Source organism: Schistocerca nitens, chromosome 5, assembly GCF_023898315.1.
Source record: "Schistocerca nitens isolate TAMUIC-IGC-003100 chromosome 5, iqSchNite1.1, whole genome shotgun sequence".
Classification (NCBI taxonomy): Eukaryota; Metazoa; Arthropoda; class Insecta; order Orthoptera; family Acrididae; genus Schistocerca; species Schistocerca nitens.
Window position 1 is genome coordinate 414,613,478 of NC_064618.1, and position 22,254 is coordinate 414,635,731.

Sequence of the window (22,254 nt, forward strand, 5' to 3'; positions counted from 1 at the left end):
AAAGAAAATGAACGAAATTCCTCGCCTAATATACATGACAGAGAACACAACATGAAACAGAATTCAGTAGAATTTAAAATTGTCGCGGGTGATCTAAATACTCTGATTTGTATCAGGCGTATTTCAGTAGAATGTTAAGCCGTGACGAAGAGAACTGCTTATGTACTAGTGACCGCAGCTTAACTGTATTGTTTCCCAAGTGTAGATTGACATCAAAATATATTCAACAGATTTAGATCTGAAAATCTTTTCACAGAGTTCTTCCAGTATGGAAAGCCCTATCATCTCACGTCTGAACCTGCGCCGTCGAGTCCATTGGGGGGAAAAGCAGATGAACAAGTTTCTTGCCCTCGGATGTGATGGTCAAAACGGTTTTTCGTACTGGCTATTCGCCTCTTCATAGTTTTAAAAGAAACTAATAGTGAGTTTGTAAGGAGGAATAGAGAAGCTCTTTTTGAAGCCCCAAATGTCCTTGTGACAGCAATGAAATCTGGTAAAGAAACGTCTGAACAGAACACAAAGTATTTCTAAGATTTTTTATTTCCCAGTGAGGTAGAAATATCTGTATTGTTATTATATTCTTAGGGCTCTCAGTGTGAAAGATCCCTATAGAGCACCGTATCTGAAGTCTAAGAACTTGTTTAACTTGTGATCCCCAAGGGTTCAACGGCACGGGTACACTCGTGAGATGTATACGGCTTTCAATGTTGGAGGAGCTTCGTGAGAAGGTTTTCAGATCTAGTTCTGTTGAATGATTCTGATGTCAATCAGCACTTGAGAAACAATATAATTAAGCTGCATTCACTAGAACACAAGCAATTCTTTTCGCCACGGCTTACCAATGAACTGAAATATGTCTGATACAAATCAGGATATTTAGGGGATTGCCCACGACAATCTGAAATCCTGAATTTAGTTTTATATTGTGTTCTCTGTCGTGTGTATTAGGTGAAGAAATTTCGTTCATTTTATGTGCATGGTGTATGAAAACGTTATGTTTAAGCATTTATTTACAGATTATAATTATTACAATGATTTTGTATCATATTAATGAGTTATTTATTATCTTCGATTAACAACGTACACGCATGTGAAACAGTAAGCTAAAAAAAAGCTAAAACATAAAATAACAGATTAAAACAAAAAACTAATGTAAGTAAAACAGATAACTAAACTACACTCCTGGAAATTGAAATAAGAACACCGTGAATTCATTGTCCAAGGAAAGGGAAACTTTATTGACACATTCCTGGGGTCAGATACATTACATGATCACACCGACAGAACCACAGGCACATAGACACAGGCAACAGAGCATGCACAATGTCGGCACTAGTACAGTGTATATCCACCTTTCGCAGCAATGCAGGCTGCTATTCTCCCATGGAGACGATCGTAGAGATGCTGGATGTAGTCCTGTGGAACGGCTTGCCATGCCATTTCCACCTGGCGCCTCAGTTGGACCAGCGTTCGTGCTGGACGTGCAGACCGCGTGAGACGACGCTTCATCCAGTCCCAAACATGCTCAATGGGGGACAGATCCGGAGATCTTGCTGGCCAGGGTAGTTGACTTACACCTTCTAGAGCACGTTGGGTGGCACGGGATACATGCGGACGTGCATTGTCCTGTTGGAACAGCAAGTTCCCTTGCCGGTCTAGGAATGGTAGAACGATGGGTTCGATGACGGTTTGGATGTACCGTGCACTATTCAGTGTCCCCTCGACGATCACCAGTGGTGTACGGCCAGTGTAGGAGATCGCTCCCCACACCATGATGCCGGGTGTTGGCCCTGTGTGCCTCGGTCGTATGCAGTCCTGATTGTGGCGCTCACCTGCACGGCGCCAAACACGCATACGACCATCATTGGCACCAAGGCAGAAGCGACTCTCATCGCTGAAGACGACACGTCTCCATTCGTCCCTCCATTCACGCCTGTCGCGACACCACTGGAGGCGGGCTGCACGATGTTGGGGCGTGAGCGGAAGACGGCCTAACGGTGTGCGGGACCGTATCCCAGCTTCATGGAGACGGTTGCGAATGGTCCTCACCGATACCCCAGGAGCAACAGTGTCCCTAATTTGCTGGGAAGTGGCGGTGCGGTCCCCTACGGCACTACGTAGGATCCTACGGTCTTGGCGTGCATCCGTGCGTCGCTGCGGTCCGGTCCCAGGTCGACGGGCACGTGCACCTTCCGCCGACCACTGGCGACAACATCGATGTACTGTGGAGACCTCACGCCCCACGTGTTGAGCAATTGGGCGGTACGTCCACCCGGCCTCCCGCATGCCCACTATACGCCCTCGCTCAAAGTCCGTCAACTGCACATACGGTTCACGTCCACGCTGTCGCGGCATGCTACCAGTGTTAAAGACTGCGATGGAGCTCCGTATGCCACGGCAAACTGGCTGACACTGACGGCGGCGGTGCACAAATGCTGCGCAGCTAGCGCCATTCGACGGCCAACACCGCGGTTCCTGGTGTGTCCGCTGTGCCGTGCGTGTGATCATTGCTTGTACAGCCCTCTCGCAGTGTCCGGAGCAAGTATGGTGGGTCTGACACACCGGTGTCAATGTGTTCTTTTTTCCATTTCCAGGAGTGTATTATAACGAACGTTTAGATACTTCAATTACGAACGTTAAAAATACTCTGATTGTGTACAGCATATTTTCCAAAAACATTATTTCAGAAAACAGCTTTGTTGCGCATGGATGCAAGTAGTTTTAAGGCTTCTTTAGTTTCTGTTGTAATAAAAGTTTTCAATTTTAGAGTTACTGGTGGTGAGGTATTTTGTAGATTTCGAAATTATTACAAAATTCGTTAATTACATATCAACTTTTATATGAGAAACAGTTTCTATGTATCATCGTTTCGAAGATATTCCCTCCAAACCAAATATACCCTTAAAAATTCAACTGGGCGGACTAACCTCCAACAAAGAGAGCCCGAAACTAGGACTATTTTATGCTTCCGCGATACGTCATTCATATTGTTCCCAAGTGCACATCCATTCACCAAACACGGATATAATCGGACAAACGCCTCCACTCTGCAGTCAGCAACAAAGGTATAGCACAGTACCTCAAGGCATCATAAAGACTAAGTCTACAGTCGGTTCCAAGAACAGCCAAACTGGATATTCTACATGTGGTTATAATTATCGTTAACTAGATTCTGGACTGACCAGATTTAATGGCACATCAGTGCATACGAAAATAGAATATTGTCACACACTGTCATCAAACTACAGTTAAGTACGAGGGGCGTTCAACAGTAATGCGACACTTTTTTTTTCTGAAAGCAGGTTGGTTTTATTCAGGATTTGAATACACTATATTATTCCCCACTCTTGTAGCTACAAAACCCTGTTTTCCAACATAATCTCTGTCCAGTGCGAAGGCCTTAGTGGGAGGGCATTTGTGCCCGTATGGTACCACTCTACTGGTCGGCGTCGGAGCCAACGTCTTGCTGCATCAATAACCTCCCCGTCATCCACGTACTGCTTTCTTCCTTAGGCCAAGCACATGGATGTCCGAAGTTGCGAGATACGACCTGTAGAGTAGATGAGGAAGATGAACCCAACGAAGTTTTGTGAGCTTCTCTCGGGAGACGTCCAGCTGTGCAGTGGGGCGTGTGATTGCGATCCGTCGATCACCCCGAAAGAGAGTGTGCGCACGTTCGAACGTTTCAGAGTCACAGCTGTGTTCCACCTGCCGGCCTGCACGTGGGGGAGCGGAAGGTTTGCTCTACCTTGTTACAGTCCTGACAGACGCCTCGCCCAACGACTCACCGTGCTTTTGTTTCTGCAATATCTCCTCATGTGTTCTGCAAGCACCTATGCATATCTTCCATGCTTTCCTTTCCCACTAAAAGAAACTCTGCTTGGAACGGACCTCAGTTACAGACGTCACTTTGGAAGGTACGTAGCCGGCCGGAGTGGCCGAGTGGTTCTAGGCGCTACAGTCTGGAACCGCGCGACCGCTACGGTCGCAGGTTTGAATCCTGCCTCGGCCATGGGTGTGTGTGATGTCCTTAGGTTAGTTAGGTTTAAGTAGTTCTAAGTTCCAGGGGACTGATGACCTCAGAAGTTAAATCGCATATGGCTCAGAGCCATTTGAACCATTTTGAAGGTACGTACAGCGTCGCCACCAATCTGAACTTCATGAAAATATAAGGGATGAAGCGGGAATATTCCACGATGTCCCATAAGAAATTCTACATTTTTCAACACTAACTGACCGAGAAAAAAAGTGTTGAAGTATTTTCTGAACTCTCCTCGTATTTGTTAAGTTCCAATTAATAAATGATTGTAAATTTTTGTTAGTTTTTGCTGCCATCATTTTTCCATGGATATTACCTGAAGCTCCTTGTCCCTGTTACGAGGCTGTGTGGTTGACATCTGCAGGTAAGCCACCTAATGACAACTAGTTCTTTCGGTCGTAAGGTTCGATGCTAAAAATATTTGCTGAATATAACATAAATCGACAAAATTATTAAATTATGATCCTAATGTATCGCGAGAAAAACAATGTAGTTTAGAAGCTGAGATGTTCATTACTTCGTTAGACTGGATAACAGTCCGCAGCTCGTGGTCGTGCGGTAGCGTTCTTGCTTCCCACGCCCGGGTTCCCGGGTTCGATTCCCGGCGGGGTCAGGGATTTTCTCTGCCCCGTGATGACTGGGTGTAGAGTGATGTCCTTAGGTTAGTTAGGTTTAAGTAGTTCTAAGTTCTAGGGGACTGATGACCATAGATGTTAAGTCCCATAGTGCTCAGAGCCATTTGAACTGGATAACATTTGCATAGGTTCTCAGGAAACGAAATGATCGTATGGCATTTTTGGTTGGGATACCCCATCAGGGTACGTTCGGCCGCCTAGTAAAAGTCGGTTTTTGACTCCAGCGACTTGCGCGTCGATGATGACGAAACAATGATGATCACAGCACTTCCAGAGGCGTGCAAATTCTGCTTCTAGCGTGTCTGCCCCTATCTCCGCCGCAACCATTAAATCAGCTCAAGCAGCCGCAACAGAGACGCAAGAGTACATGTGCGCTGAAGCACATGTTAAACAGGCCTACTTAGATTTCTGTAATCTTGGTGAGCTCCACCGGACCCGTTCAGCCTGCTAAACCTGACAACAGTTTGCGCTATCAATCCAACATGGCTAGCCAGGCATATGTTTGCGTAGGCAGTTTCATTGCTGCTTATTTGTCACAACGGTGGGGCCAGAAAAATGAACAAACCAGACTTAAAGGAGACAGGAGGTATTAAGAACTGGAGAACGTGTACCAATTGCGAAAGGGATCCAAAGTCTAGCAGTGGAAAAGTTGTCGGGTACCTACAAGGCAGCTTCAAATAATTCTGTCAGTTTCTCGAGATGCAAATTGTGTGAAAAGTTAGTAGTCATTCAGGAATCTCGAGTATGTTACGACATCGTTGTAAATTTGGTCAGCAGTTTGCTCGCTTCATAAATGTTTTGAAAGCAGGAAAACACGTACTGGCTGATAAGTGTGTGGAACTATGTGCTAAGGACTTCAGGCCATCTAGCAGTATATGGACTTTTTAAAGGCTAATCCCGGCGGAGGTTCGAGTCCTCCCTCGGGCATAGGTGTGTGTGTTTGTCCTTAGGATAATTTAGGTTAAGTAGTGTGTAAGCTTAGGGACTGATGACCTTAGCAGTTAAGTCCCATAAGATTTCACACGCATTTGAACATTTTTGACTTTTTAAATTTAGGGCAAATATTTACTGAAATAGGAAAAAAATATGACTCAGTGGATATTGAAAACCATCATCGCATGCAATGTAGTGTGAAGAAAGCTTTGTATGAAAGAAAAGCTTCCTCTTACAGACATGTAGCTCTTAGATTAATGTAATATAAAAAACTAATTCCTGTTTGCTGAAATGCGTTTGGGGAGTTTAGAATGAACTATTTTGGCCTCAGAATGAATTCAACGAACCCGAAGTATACTGTAAAAAGTAAAGAAAGTAATATAACTGAGGTCATATTTGCCTAGAGTACACTAAGGTTACAGACACTAAATTATTACTGTAGTTGTTGTTGCAGTACAATAGACACTTTCAGGTTTTTGGGTGCAAAGGATCTCGACATTCAGAGAAGGTTCTCATTACTACAGAAAACATGCATCAGAGGTGACCTGATGTTGGTTCAAATTGAAAAGCAAGTACTAGCCGAAAGATGGTGAAGTTTCATAGAAAACCATTCATATCTAAATAAATAAATAAACCGGGAATACGCCTGAAAGGAAAAATAGGACAGATAAAATCGACCATTTTCTGGCCTACAATGACCCAAAATAAATATATTTTTCATTGAGCCTTGTGTTTTGGTGTTCGGGTATTTTCATCAACTTCCAGACCATAGTCACAACACTTAACTGCTACAGAATAAACTGCTACATAGCACAGCGGGAAGACAGCCAGTCAAGAAAGGCTCGTTCGGCCTGCTTTGGTTGAGCACAGCTTGGCTTGGATGGGAGTAAAACTGCCTGCCCGTTCTGCTGATAACGTGCGGCAGGTTGCCTGCCTGGCTACCAGACAACGAAGGCAGGTTAAAAGGATAAGATGTACACCTCTGAATACAACACCGTGTCCCCCGAGCAGATACAATCTCCTACCCGGCCGGGAGTCGAAACGTGGGCCCCTGCGTGGCAGTCGGACGCACTGAGCACTCAGCTACAGAGACGGTTGTTGTTGTTGTTGTTGTTGTGGTCTTCAGTCCTGAGACTGGTTTGATGCAGGTCTCCATGCTACTCTATCCTGTGCATGCTTCTTCATCTCCCAGTACCTACTGCACCCTACATCCTTCTGAATATGCTTAGTGTATTCATCTCTTGGTCTCCCTCTACAATTTTTACCCTCCACGCTGCCCTGCAGTACTACATTGGTGATCCCTTGATGCCTCAGAACATGTCCTACCAACCGATCCCTTCTTCTCCCCAATTCTATTCAATACCTCCTCATTAGTTGTGTGATCTACCCATCTAATCTTCAGCATTCTTCTGTAGCACCACATTTCGAAAACTTCTATTCTCTTCTTGTCTAAACTATTTATCGTCCATGTTTCACTTCCATACATGGCTACACTCCACACAAATACTTTCACAAACGACTTCCTGACACTTAAATCTATACTCGATGTTAACAAATTTCTCTTCTTCAGAAACGCTTTCCTTGCCATTGCCAGTCTACATTTTATGTCCTCTCTACTTCGACCATCATCAGTTATTTTGCTCCCCAAATTGCAAAACTCCTTTACTACTTTAAGTGTCGCATTTCCTAATCTAATTCTCTCAGCATCACCCGACTTAATTCGACTACATTCCATTATCCTCGGTTTGCTTTTATTGATGTTCATCCTGTACCCTCCTTTCAAGACACTGACCATTCCGTTCAACTGCTCTTCCAAATCCTTTGCTGTCGCTTACAGAATTACATTGTCATCGGTGATTCTCAAAGTTTTTATTTCTTCTCCATGGATTTTAATGCCTACTCCGAACTTTTCTTTTGTTTCCTTTACTGCTTGCTCAATATACAGATTGAATAACATCGGGGATAGGCTACAACCCTGTTTCACTCCCTTCCCAACTATTGCTTCCTTTTCATGTCCCTCGACTCTTATAATTGCCATCTGCTTTCTGCACAAATTGTAAATAGCCTTTCGCTCCCTGTATTTTACCCCTGCCACCTTTAGAATTTGAAAGAGAGTATTCCAGTCAACATTGTCAAAAGCTGTCTCTAAGTCTACAAATGCTAGAAACGTAGGTTTGCCTTTCCTTAATCTTTCTTCTAAGCTAAGTCGTAGGCTCAGTATTGCCTCACGTGTTCCAACATTTCTACGGAATCCAAACTGATCTTCCCCGAGGCCGGCTTCTACCAGTTTTTCCATTCGTCTGTAAAGAATTCACGTTAATAATTTGCAGCTGTGACGGATGTAGGTTTCCGAATTCCCATGATAAAGTCTCACATAACTCATTTTTCATATAACTCAACTGGCTATGTAGCTTTCTGCTCAGTCTTTTCCGATAAGAATTTCTCCTCTCAGATTGATGAGTTTATCCTCCTACATCGTCTTTGGAAATTTCCATCGTCACAGCGACGCCCCGTAGATGATGAAGTTACGATCTCTCTGAGAGGCCAGGAACTCAGGTGGTAATGGACGTAAGGTGAGACAGCATGTGCTGAGCATCCTGGTAAACCTCGAAGTTACAGAAGAAAAGACTATCAGTTGTATGAAAATACGTAATATGAATACTTGGCACTAATTGATTACGACATCGTAGACCTCATGTATGTGCTGATGAAAAGTTTGTTAAATCCAGGTAGAAGGGAGGACTCTGGAGGACTCTAGCAAGCTTACAATTACTGCAGACTATACTCTAAAGGTTGGTAAGCACACCAGAGAGAAAGCGAAAATGTCATCGGCTGCGATAGCGAGTAATCACTTAGCGTTTATCTCATACACTTTAGCGAGTTATGAAACTGGTTTTGAACAAATTTAATGTCACGGAAATTTGATGTAATTAAAATTCTCATTTACTACTAATCATTACGGAGGTAGCATAATTTCTCAGGAATACAACACTGGAGGTAGCTTGAATCACGGACGTTTGTGACGAAAATTACGTTCTTTGTACGCGCTATCTCCGTTTCCGCTCGGAACATGCGAGCTGTAATCTGAGAAATCTTCTTGCCGATTCCATGTCACTCGGTGCACTTTAGAAAAACGTTCACTTCAGCCGCGCATTGGCAGAGTCGCATTTCTTAATGTTATCTTCAACTCGAATCGAATTCTCTTGCCTGGGACGCCTTCATCTCTGCAGGAAGTGTTTAAGGATATATAAAATTGGCGAGGGGTGTACACGTGCAGTCTCTAAAAGGTGGCAAATATTTATCCGCGGTGAATCTCGCCGGCGTTAAACAGGTGTGGCCGGCACCATAGCTCAGACGTGCCTGTCGCGCTCGACTTGTATACGGCCGCGCTGCGGACGTCGGCTGCTTGTTGTTATTGCCGCATCGTAATATGTACTTCTTCCCTTGCTGGCTCCTAAATCCGCATCTCTCTTGCAGCTTACATCTAACAAGGACGTCGGCGCTCGATGTATGCACAATTTTACTTACCGTGTGGCTAATTGAATATCTACGAACGAAATTTGTTTCACTAACTACTACAGTAAACTTCCGAAATACGAAGGAAGACCAGGGTTTAATGTCGCGTTGATAATCAGGTTATCAGAGACAGAGCAGAAGCTTGCATAAGACAATATCAGTTGTTTGATTTTGAAAGGAACAGTCGTGGTATACAAGGTACATGATTTAGGGAAACCTGTATCTTGTTAGGCAGATGAGTTTTGAAACCATCTCTTTCTGAATGCGTGTCCTATTGTAGCATACCATTCTTTTATCCGTCCAGGTGTTGTTCAGGACGATGTTACAAATTTTCAGGGATGATGGAGAAAGTAAATGTTCCAATTTGAAGTAAGGGACCCTGGCCCGGAAACCTCTGAGTCGAAAGTTATAACCGAAAATCGTTCTGGTACCTCTGAAGTGTATCTAATACAAGCTGTTTTCGATATTCTGGGAGTCGGCAATATAGATCAAAAAACGGGAATAAGTTTCAATAAACATGGGTTCTAATAATCGGACCCGACAGACGTTGTCCTGCATTTTTTTGTTTGATATTTAAATGATACCCATCTTCTCCTTCCTCCCAAAATATCAATGGATATTGCAAAACGTCGTAAGAGCGATGACTGTCTTCAATCGTATGCACTGTGCTATCTCTGCATTGGATTCGTATTTCTCGACGTTCAAATACGTCGCCAACCATAGCAACTGCAACTTCATTAATGGTCGCTGCATTATATCGGCCCGCGTGCTGCCCAGATGGTACTTTGTCTGCTGTATAGTTGTCGTTTTGCAATATGTTTGAAAAGGTATTGAACAACTGGACCAACTGTTTGTGATTCTGTAAAAACGGTTTTAAAATACCCACAATTTCTCGCTCCTCCATCTGCTCGATATGGTTGTACTGGCAACCTGCGTTTATTTTTTGCTCGTCATCACCCATGAAGTAGATTTGCAGAAATTTTGAATCGGTATCGGGCATCCGCAGTAAAGAACCAATTTGATGATACACTTGGCCCTGAATCTTAAACGTTGAGTGAAAATTGCGGCCATCCTCATTCTGAACGATTTTTGTTGCTCCAAATGATGTCACTTGAAAGCATGAATTGAATGGTTCCGGCGGCGAATTCAATGGTGGCAATATAACTTTTCCCGACGCGCAGCGGAAACCGGCCGATTCACCTTTGTATTTGAGTGCATGACAGTGTTGGCATTGTTTGTTCATAGTACCGATTACAGTTTGTGAATGTGACGAATAGTCGATGTCCGACTCATATTCAAACGCAAGGCGAAGAAGTGATGCACGTGTCAATGCGCGATACACTTGCAAACGCTGTTGCTCACGTGTTCTGAATGTGTCGGTGACTCGTTGACGGGCCAGTCTTTGTCTCAATGCATTAGCTCGAAGGCGTTCTTTGCGTTGCTCTCGACTTTCATTAGCAAGTCTGATTGCAGCCTGGTTTCTTAAATTTTCATTGTCCGTCAATTGATCTTCTGCCGATCTATTTAACCGACGGCTCTGGGCTATTGTGAATTCCGAGTCCATCGACCAATACTTCCTCCTCTTCGACGAAGACATGGCATTGTTTTATGTACGTAACTTATATGTGGATATAATACACTTAATATTAACTGAAATGTGACACCTGAAATATCAAAAGACACCGTAAGAAAATGAAAATGTCAAAATAACGAAACATACATAATATAAGACACTCAAATTAAAATGTCGAAAAATAAACGGAATCCTATGCACGTAACTTATATCTGAATATAATACGCTCAATATTGCACACAAAAATGCAACGCCACCTACCGTGCTGATTTAAGAATGTAAATTTTCCAGGCCCCCACTTGAATGGATACACAAGAATTCATTCAAGTCGAACTAGCCGTTTAGTTGCAGTATAGACTGGACCTAGATACCGACTGCAGTGCCATCTTCCGGGCTGATTTGTGAATCTAAACCATCCAGGATGCCACCCAAACGCATACAAAAAAATTCATTCAAATCGGCCCAGCCGTTTAGGAGGAGTTCAGTGACATACACACGTACAGTAGAATTATATATATAAAGATAGAAGAGGTCTAATATCAGAAGTGTCCACTATTTTAGCTGCAAATTGCGACTCGGTCGTTTCTGGAACAGGCTCCCATACCTCCGGTTGATATTTTTACCTTTCTGCATCAACCAAAAAAGTTTTCAACAGCATCATTGACTCATCCTGTAGAGGTCTCGACAGTTTCCGACGTCACGGGGAAGACTGTTTTTGTTCGGTCTGAAGAAGAGTGGCTGGAATTTTGCTAATCCGTCTAAACGGGTGCCGGATAGAGCAGATTCCGCTGGTTCATTTCATTTTCCATTTCATTTATTTATTGGTCCATTTGATTCATTACATACTTAAACAGTATATTGAATATAGGACAAGTCAAAATTGCGAAAGGAGCAGAAACACACACACACACACACACACACACACACACACACACACACACACACACACACACAGAGAGAGAGAGAGAGAGAGAGAGAGAGAGAGAGAGAGCATGACAAAATTAATTACAGATAACAATCATAAATTACAAGTGACAAATATAGCAATTTGAATTTAACCATTATTACATAATCATTGTTTACAAGACTATTTTTTGTAATTTAAAAATTCTTTCACAGAGTAAAAACATTTTTCCACTACAAATGACTTAAGGTTATGTTTAAAAAAAATTTTATGTTGCTGCGATTTTAAATCACTGGGTAGGCTATTATATAGCTGAACTGTTATCTGTGATACACTTTTTCGGTACAGGGCTGTTCTACACTGTGACAAGTGGATATTATTTGTTTTTCTTGTGTTGTGACTGTGTGTATGCTTATTTTGTTGAAGATGTCCAGTTTGGTTTAAAAGATACTCATTTGCGAACAGTATACACTCATATATTTAAAGGCTCGGTAAACTCATTATTTTCATCTGGATGAAATGTGGTCTACCTGTTTCTAGTTTTCTTAGGTTGCAGATAGCCCTGATTGCTCTTTTCTGCATCCTAAAGATCTTTATGCTGGTGGCTGAATTTCCCCTGAAGATTAGCCCATATCGAAGTAGTGCATGGAAGTATGCATAATACGCCTGAATAACTGTTGACTTGCTTGCACTTTTATTTAACACACGCAGAGCATAACAAGCTTTTGAAAGTTTTTTCTCAAGTTCTTTTATATGACAGTCCCATTTTAAATTATCTTGCACCCATAGGCCTAGAACCTTAGTGTCAGTAACCGAGTTCAGTAACGTATTTTCAGGGTATGGTACTGTAACAAAGTTTTGCACATGTGGAGAAGAGTGGAAATTCATAAAGACAGTTTTTTCTTTATTTATTATTATTTTATTTTTTTGAAACGAGCTAGTAATTTTGGATATTACAGTATCTATTGCTACTTCCAATGAGATTTTGTCAGCAGCTGTTATTAATGTGCTGGTGTCATCAGCAAATAAGTCTACAGGAAGAGGGACTTCCATCATGAGACGGCCGTTGCATCAAGAGTTCTCAGTTCCCTGATAATACCAAATAAAACTATGCGGTTCCAGGGACCTTTTCAAGTCTTAAACATCTATGATGCAAGTATGCGGAATGGAGCGACGAATGAAAATTGTGTGTAAAAATGTGTGTGAAATCTTAAGGGACTTAACTGCTAAGGTCATCAGTCCCTAAGCTTACACACTACTTAACGTAAACTATCCTAAGGAGAAACACACACACCCATGCCCGAGGGAGGACTCGAACCTCCGCCGGGACCAGACGCACAGTCCATGACTGTAGCGCCTTAGACCGCTTGAAAATTGTTCCAAGGATTCGAATCCCGGACTTGACAAAAATTTTCATTCGTCGCTTCAGCCTTGCTAAGAAGCAGAACATCACAAGAAGACGGTAAGCAGCGACATGGAAATGACCACAGAGAATGCCTACATTTTGCTCCTGTTTTCTGGATGGCTGAGAAGTGTGTCCTTTCAAAAATTCGTTGAGTCTCCTTTCAACAATTCATTGAGTGTCCGAGAGATCATGAAATCTGCTGAGAGCCTTCAAGGAGCGAATGGGAGCATTGTTATTATGTAAACAAACCGGCCATTTGGCCTAGCGTCCGTATGAAACATACCATGTAAATTGTGAAACAAATGGAAACAAACAACTCACTTGTCCTCCTGCTTTTATTTACACAAGTATTACTTAATCGCTAAATCCTTTTGGTCTTATCTGATATATGTCTTCTTAATGACCATAATTTGACCCAAAAGGACCACCAACCTCCCTGGTCTATTCATGATGACCAAAATCTGTGATACAGTATGGCTGGCAAGTAGTTCACTTGTGCTCTTATGTCAGACTCTTCTTAGACAGTCTGATAAAGCCAGCTACACTTTTTAACACACTAATAATGCAGAGATAAGTTCCGTACAGTGAAACATAGATTTGGTACATAGCAGGATTTTGTTGTTGAATGACGCATTCCGGTAATTGTTTAATGTGGGGTTTTGCTGTAATTTGTTAAAAGTCACAATGTGGTAATCGTTAAACATTTACAGTATCGTTTTTATGCCTTTCTTTGGAAGACTAGAAGAATCTACAAATTTGTTCCAAAATTGTAAATAGAGCCATGTGTTGACATGTTTGCAGGAAATGCCATTGGGCACAAAGCTGGGAATTGTGAAAACAAAATTGCATATAAAAACTGTTGCCTCTGCTTCTGTTGATCGACCGACATACACAGCACAAGTCCATCTCATGATGCTGGGTTCACTGAAAAAGTGTGGGATGGGGGTGGATGGGGAAGAGATCAACAGGGAGCAACTATGCGAGTGAATGAGGGAGGACTGCCACTTTTGGAGCATAAATTATGGTAGTTGAGGTTTGTTTGAGTCATCAGTCTTCTGACTGTTTTGATGTGGATTTCTCTCCTGTGCCAACCTTTTCATATGGGAGTAGCACTTGCACCAGAAGTCTTCGAATTATTTCCTGAATGTATTTCAATCTCTGTCTTCCTTTGCAGCATCTACCCTCTACAGCTCCCTCTACTACCATGGAAATTATTCCCTAATGTCTTAACAGATGTCCTATCATTCTGCCCCTTTTCTCGTTAGTGTTTTCTGCATATCTTGTTTTCTACACATACCCTTCACAGTTAGTTTTGTGCAGAACCTCCCCATTCCTTACATTATCAGTCTACCTTATTTTCAACAGTCGTCTGTAGCACCCTACTCATAAGTTTCGATTCGCTTCTGTTCTGGTTTACCCACAGTCTGTGTTTCACTACCATACAGCGCTGTGCTCCAAATGTACATTCTCAGAAATTTCTTGCTCAAATAAAGGAGTAAGTCTAGTAGTGGACTTCACCAAAATTAGACTTGCGTAAAAATAACTGGGAGTGTGGTGGCCATTTTGGGTAATCAATTATGATATTTAAAATAGTAAGGCTGAGAAGATTTGGGTATTAAGTAACATTTTTTTATACAAAACTAACAGCACAAGTGAGCAGTTTATATAAGGTTCATAAATTACATCGGTTTGCTTATATTAGGATACTAGCCCAAATGACAAGTTTTCTTATATTAGGAATAAAATGCCCTCCATTTGGTCAGTATGCCCACAGCCTCAACTTTCGGCGGGAAGCCGTGATCCTCTGCTGCATAACTGGTGTCTTCATAGCTTACATCAGTAGCTGGGAGTAAGCGGTCCTTAGTGACCAACCAAGACTGAGAGAAGCCAAAGTGTATTCCCATGCGCAGACGCAGATTTCTGCTTAGGCATTCTCCTGTTGTTCCCTTCGAAAGGTGAGGACTAATGGTTATGGACTTAAGCTGAAAGATAATTGTAAATCTGAAAGTGATGTTTCTTTGAATAACTTTTTTCCGATTGACTTTGAACTTTGCCCCTATTTGTTGTTAGTGTAATTATCAATGGCTACTGGTATTAGCCAGCTGTAAGTGAATAACTAAACTGTTAGCGGTGAATCCTTCGAATCTACTTGTCGGACCTCGGTTTCTTACCTGAAAGTAATGAGGTAGCAACAGGCATTTTAATAGCTGACTTTTTTGTGAAGCTTATCCCTGTCTCGCGGATTACAGTCAGCCTAGCGACTTTTATTTTAGACTGATTTTACAATTGTCGCAGTGTAGGAAATTGATCCGGGACCGACAATAAACGTTTCCCCTTAAATCTGTGAAGCACTGAATCACGAGATTTGTCTCACGCGTTGCACAACACCTAGAGTAATCAGATTCTGGTTGCAACCGCGAGTGTGATTACGCACGACACTATGGAAGCCTCAACTAATTGCGCCACGTTCCTCGTTCACATTTCCGAGTCCTCAGCGAAATATTTAGTTGTTAATTTGCAGTGACAGTGGTCCTCGATGAAAGTGAAGAAGAATTGCACGATCTGTTGAATGGAATGTATCGTCTAATGAGCAAAGAATGTGGATCGAGAGCAAATAAGAGGAAGATGAAAGTAATGAGAAGTAGCAGAACTGAGTACAACAAGAAACATAACTTCAGAATTGGGAACAACGAATTAGATGATGGATCGAGCAAGGAGGACGTAAAAAGCACGTGGACACTTGCAAAAAGGGCATTTCTGGCAAAGATCAATCTGCTAATATCGTACGTAGGCCTTAATTTGAGGAAGAAATTTCTGAGAACTTACGTTTGGAGATCGGCATTCTATGGTCGTGAAACAAGGACTGCAAGCAAACCGGAGCAGAAAAGAATCGAAGCGTTTGGCAATGTTTACTGTTTTCGGTCAGAATGTGACCATCTTAGACAGTTCATACCATGATTGTAAGACCGTTGGCGGTGGCGGTGAACGGTGCAGGAGTTGTGACGGCACGAACGTCAACCTCTTCTATGAAGACATTACATTGTTGTCTAGTTCTTCACTACTTATTTTCCGGTGTTCCCATTCTCCGGCTTCAGATCATTTAGCGCCACTTCTTTGATCTTCGTAAAGCAGTTGGTTCATAATGATTGACTATTTTTGAGAGTGTGTTGAAGCCATTTTTTCTTATAGTCCTTTATATTTTATTCTTGCTTCTGCTTTCAGTTATCTCCATATAGCGTCGTTCCTTTCCGCCTCATTTATTCCAAAGAAAATTCATTCTTTTCACGGACTTAGAATAATTTCTGCATATCTCGTTTGCTACTATTCGTTTGTACGTGACGAAATTAAAAAAAAAAAAAAAGAAAACACATTTAGAGAAACAGGATGGTCTATGAAAGTCTCGCCCTTGTTTGCAAATTTTTGGTAGTAAAATCCAAAACTCAATCAAGTTTATCTCGATACGTCACATAACGCTCAACGGTCTGAACGGATTTAATATACACTCCTGGAAATTGAAATAAGAACACCGTGAATTCATTGTCCCAGGAAGGGGAAACTTTATTGACACATTCCTGGGGTCAGATACATCACATGATCACACTGACAGAACCACAGGCACATAGACACAGGCAACAGAGCATGCACAATGTCGGCACTAGTACAGTGTATATCCACCTTTCGCAGCAATGCAGGCTGCTATTCTCCCATGGAGACGATCGTAGAGATGCTGGATGTAGTCCTGTGGAACGGCTTGCCATGCCATTTCCACCTGGCGCCTCAGTTGGACCAGCGTTCGTGCTGGACGTGCAGACCGCGTGAGACGACGCTTCATCCAGTCCCAAACATGCTCAATGGGGGACAGATCCGGAGATCTTGCTGGCCAGGGTAGTTGACTTACACCTTCTAGAGCACGTTGGGTGGCACGGGATACATGCGGACGTGCATTGTCCTGTTGGAACAGCAAGTTCCCTTGCCGGTCTAGGAATGGTAGAACGATGGGTTCGATGACGGTTTGGATGTACCGTGCACTATTCAGTGTCCCCTCGACGATCACCAGTGGTGTACGGCCAGTGTAGGAGATCGCTCCCCACACCATGATGCCGGGTGTTGGCCCTGTGTGCCTCGGTCGTATGCAGTCCTGATTGTGGCGCTCACCTGCACGGCGCCAAACACGCATACGACCATCATTGGCACCAAGGCAGAAGCGACTCTCATCGCTGAAGACGACACGTCTCCATTCGTCCCTCCATTCACGCCTGTCGCGACACCACTGGAGGCGGGCTGCACGATGTTGGTGCGTGAGCGGAAGACGGCCTAACGGTGTGCGGGACCGTAGCCCAGCTTCATGGAGACGGTTGCGAATGGTCCTCGCCGATACCCCAGGAGCAACAGTGTCCCTAATTTGCTGGGAAGTGGCGGTGCAGTCCCCTACGGCACTGCGTAGGATCCTACGGTCTTGACGTGCATCCGTGCGTCGCTGCGGTCCGGTCCCAGGTCGACGGGCACGTGCACCTTCCGCCGACCACTGGCGACAACATCGATGTACTGTGGAGACCTCACGCCCCACGTGTTGAGCAATTCGGCGGTACGTCCACCCGGCCTCCCGCATGCCCACTATACGCCCTCGCTCAAAGTCCGTCAACTGCACATACGGTTCACGTCCACGCTGTCGCGGCATGCTACCAGTGTTAAAGACTGCGATGGAGCTCCGTATGCCACGGCAAACTGGCTGACACTGACGGCGGCGGTGCACAAATGCTGCGCAGCTAGCGCCATTCGACGGCCAACACCGCGGTTCCTGGTGTGTCCGCTGTGCCGTGCGTGTGATCATTGCTTGTACAGCCCTCTCGCAGTGTCCGGAGCAAGTATGGTGGGTCTGACACACCGGTGTCAATGTGTTCTTTTTTCCATTTCCAGGAGTGTATGTTTTCTTGTTACTCACCAAGAGTTCAAGATTTATGGGACTCACTCTCAAGTCACTGACAAGTCACGCCAGGTCTTTGAGGAAGGCATCTGAACAGCTCACAAAAAGCGGAACTGTACTGATTATGGCTGTATCGAAACTAAAGGATGTAAGTTCACAGGACAAAAAATTAGTCACCCTCCAAAAGAATCCTCGCTAATACCTTTCGACGAGATAGAGAATGAAAAAGTTTCACGGCGTATGCTACATGCAGCTAGAAGCCATTTATCATTGATTAGATCCCATAGAACCATCAACTGCTGTTCCAAAAAGCGCTAGGCATTTTCTGTGGATTAAGATTGGGTGATTTACCGGGACTAGGTGCGGTTAGTGTCTGAGCGTTCGTCACGAGCGTGTACATATATCTCTGTGAGCAGTTACTACAATCTTTACAGTGTGTCCACAGCTTACTTATCATGAAGATGTAGAAGGAAGGGAGACACTTGATCACGGAAACTGCTAAAATAAACATCATGGTTCATGTTCATCGTAATCTGAGTGATTGGGTCCAAGTCATGGTACGAAAAACACTGGTAAAACATCACAGGACCATGACTGGCGTGAACTAAACCCTCTACGGGCTACGGGCTAATCGCATGTTTAAACCGTGAATGCACTCTACGCCTTGCATCATGTGAAACGAGGCAAAACAGTGACTGGTCGGACAGCCCTATACGGCGGCAGTCAGTTACTGTCCGGTTTCTGTTTTGTTTGGTGCACTGAATACGTGCAGGTTTATGTGCTGCTCAGAATAATTGCCTCTTGAGAGGTACTCGATTCCAGATATCCATTACATGTAGTTCTTTTAACAATATTCGTCGAAAACTGGTTGAGGAGAATCTGCAATTACTGGCAGCAGTATTTCATACCGGGCTTGAAACCGATTGTCACTGACAAGAAGTGATGCTCTTCTCTGGTCTCCGTCGGTTAAGATGTTTTACAGCCGCCGTTCTTACACCGTATTACGCGGTTGTGAGTTGTACACGATTCTTTGTAAACACACACCAACAAATCGGGCAACTTCGTTGACGGTGAGGTAATGGGAACGTCCAAATACGACGTCTGCTTTCCGCATTATGTCACTCCTCCACTTTGACCCATGTAACTGCCCTGATTACATGCAACTTAATAGCATATATCACTCATTAACTTCGCCAGCGGTGGAAGGTCACCTGACTTCCTACTAACGTGTCTATTATATCTCAAGTTCAAAAGGGAGAACTACATCCGTAAAACGTTTAGTAATATGCTATTAGATCTCAAAAGAATGTTGCCCTAGTGAAAAGGCTGGCAACTAACTCTTAATGTGAGGACATGCAAACTTGTAGTTTCCAAAGACTAACATAGGCATGACATGATACAGACTCAGTTGTAGCTAAAACAAATTGTTTCACTAATCAGATACTGGGAACTTGTAATTTGTCTACAAAAAAGGTTAGTTAGTTGCATGGACTATTCCTGATGATGTGGAAAGATTCAGTTTACATTCACATGACACGTTCATATTTAAATACGGTAACGTGGTGATCATTTACAAGGTTGTTAGTGGATTAGGGATTCCTATCCACCAGCAACTTTTCGACGAAATGGAAGGAGAAACATCTTCAGATTGTTTTCAGATTTTTCTGTCTGTCAGATATTATATATCATTGGGTAAGTGATCAAAAATTTTTATGGCAGATGTGTTCACCACTTTTTGTCCTAAACACAACCTTAATGTGGAATAATAAATGGAACTTTTTCTTATGGTGCAATTATGTAAACCATTGTTCGTTTTGAACTGCAGTGGTTTATTTACAACAATCTTCATGAGGGAATTAATGTGCTGTGAAGCAGTAGTCAAAATGCCTAACACCTTAACCAGATGTCTACAAGAAGATCGTGGGTGAGCACCACATATTATTCTTACAGCAAGTTTTAGAGCAAAGAACACTCTGTTTCTTAAAGTTGAGTTACGAGAGAAAATTGTTCCATATTGCATTACTAAGCGAAAATAGGCAAAATCTGTCAACTTACTAATGTGTCTTTCCCCAAGATTTACCATTATTCGAAGTGCAAATGTGGCTGTACTCAGTTGTTTCAGGAGGTGCAAAACGTGTTTTTCTTTTCCAGTTTAAATTTTCACCAAATGTAAACTTAGAATTTTAGAAGTTTCCACCCTACTTGTAATTTCCTCAACATATATTACATTTATTTATCATTGATGTAGTATCTATAGATGTGTCTTTACGAAACTGACAGACAGAACATTTGCAACTGCATGCGAAACATTTTTACTGCCTACACCTTAGTACTGGTCAAACGTATGGGAGGCAGATCAGGGCTAACTAAGAGCGTACGCACACGTAACGTACAACGAGGGAAACGGCGAATGGTCACAGGCTTGTCGACTGACGTCAGAGTTTAAGAGAAATGTTGTCAAATCTTAACTAAAAGATACGGGGAGAAAGACACCCTACACCTTACGAAAATTTGCTTAGAAAATTTAAAGGACCGGCTTTCAGGGCACGAATATTCTTCACTTTAGATACTGTGCAGATGAAGCTGCGTACGTAACAGCACTCACAAAAGTGTATCAGAACTCATTATTGTCACGCACTGTCCTTGGTGAACCGGGAGTAAACTTTAATGTACATAAAACGTACCCTCCGACAAGCACCTCACAGCGATTCAAATAGACGTACTTGTGGAGAACACACACATAGCGAAGTGAGCCTACAGATGCCCGGCTATAACCTGTGTAATTTGGACAAGTTGTCTGAACCCTTGACAATGCTGTTCGCGCCATCTGTAGACACTTGGAACCGTAAGGCGAGGGGCATCATCTCGCTGAAAGGTTCCGTCTTCCCCAGGAGAGAAATTCATCCTACTAGCAGAAATTTATCACTGGAGATAGTTTTGCAAAAACGGAACTGTGCGATTCTTTAAACGTTTATTTATTAATTTATTACGTCGAAGATCGCTTAAAAATTACAATGTTCACATTACCGGTTTCAGCAGTTGATCGTCATCTTCAGAAGTGATTAATCCCCTAACAGCTTCGTCAGGACATTGAAAAATTCCAGTTAAGCACTCTGAACATCGTGAAGTTTTATAAAATTTTAAAAGAAATTGCTTTTTTCAAAAGTTGCAATGTTCACATTATCAGTTTCAGCCCTTTCACAATCCACAGAAAAACTCCGTTTGTTGCGCGAGCCGCCTTCTGTGCAGTTACTCATATGAAAGATGAAAAGTGAGGTTAAGAGGGACTGTGTTCATCACTAAAAGTCAAAAAGCAATGGAATTAAGGAGATAGGAATGATAGGAGATAGGAATGATAATGCAGTCTGTTGTAGACCAAAGCATCATTCATAGGTGATGTTCTTGACAAAAAACATGCGATAACTTATCCAAACTGCTGAGAGCTAGAAGAAACTTTTAGCTAATTATTTAGTTACTTAAGCACAGCGTAGGGTTTTCTTTGTCCAGGTATAAAACCTAAATACATTTTTGCATTCAGAAATGGTCTGTCTTGTGGGAGGACACTAGCAGGAAAACTATGACGTCCTCATGCAGCCCTATCAGTGTGTCACGGAAATAAAGGAAACAATGAAGAAAACAGAAACAATGCACAAAACCGGCTACAATAAGTGAGCACGGCGAGAACTCATTTACTCCATTCCTAGCGGACAATATTACAGTCCCCTGTATCCTGCGCATGCGCAGTCTTCAGCACACACAGGATATTTGAAATCGACGCTCCGTCTAGTTAACTGATGCTTCACGTTATTGACGCGTTACTTAGGTGGTCAGCGGCTGATTTACTGGCAGCATGTCACGCGCACTTGCCACGAGTAGCCGAATATGACCAGAGGGTCGCTTGTGCTAATAATCCTGTGGGAACACCTCAGCATGTGTGGAACGTGCGAAGATAACATTACACTATGATACAGATTTTTTTCTTTTTCCTCTATATTTATTTTGCCTTGTTTTCTGATTTATTTTCTTGCTACATCGGAAGATTCATTTTAGCATGAGTTTTCTAACTTCTTCCTTTGTGCAACTTCTTTTCTCTTTACCCCATGAAGTTGCTACTGATCTGACTGCTATTTTTATTTCTTATGATGTTGTGTGTTGGCACGTTTTTAACACTAGTGCCGTCTGTAGTCGAAATTCGACCATTTGCGTCAGTGGACCTGTGATAGCCATGATGAATCTTAAAGTGCCTGAAATTTTAGCCGTGAACTGATCCGTGGCAAATGCTTCGTTTAGCCACGTGTATTCTTGAAATAATTATTTAATTTCTC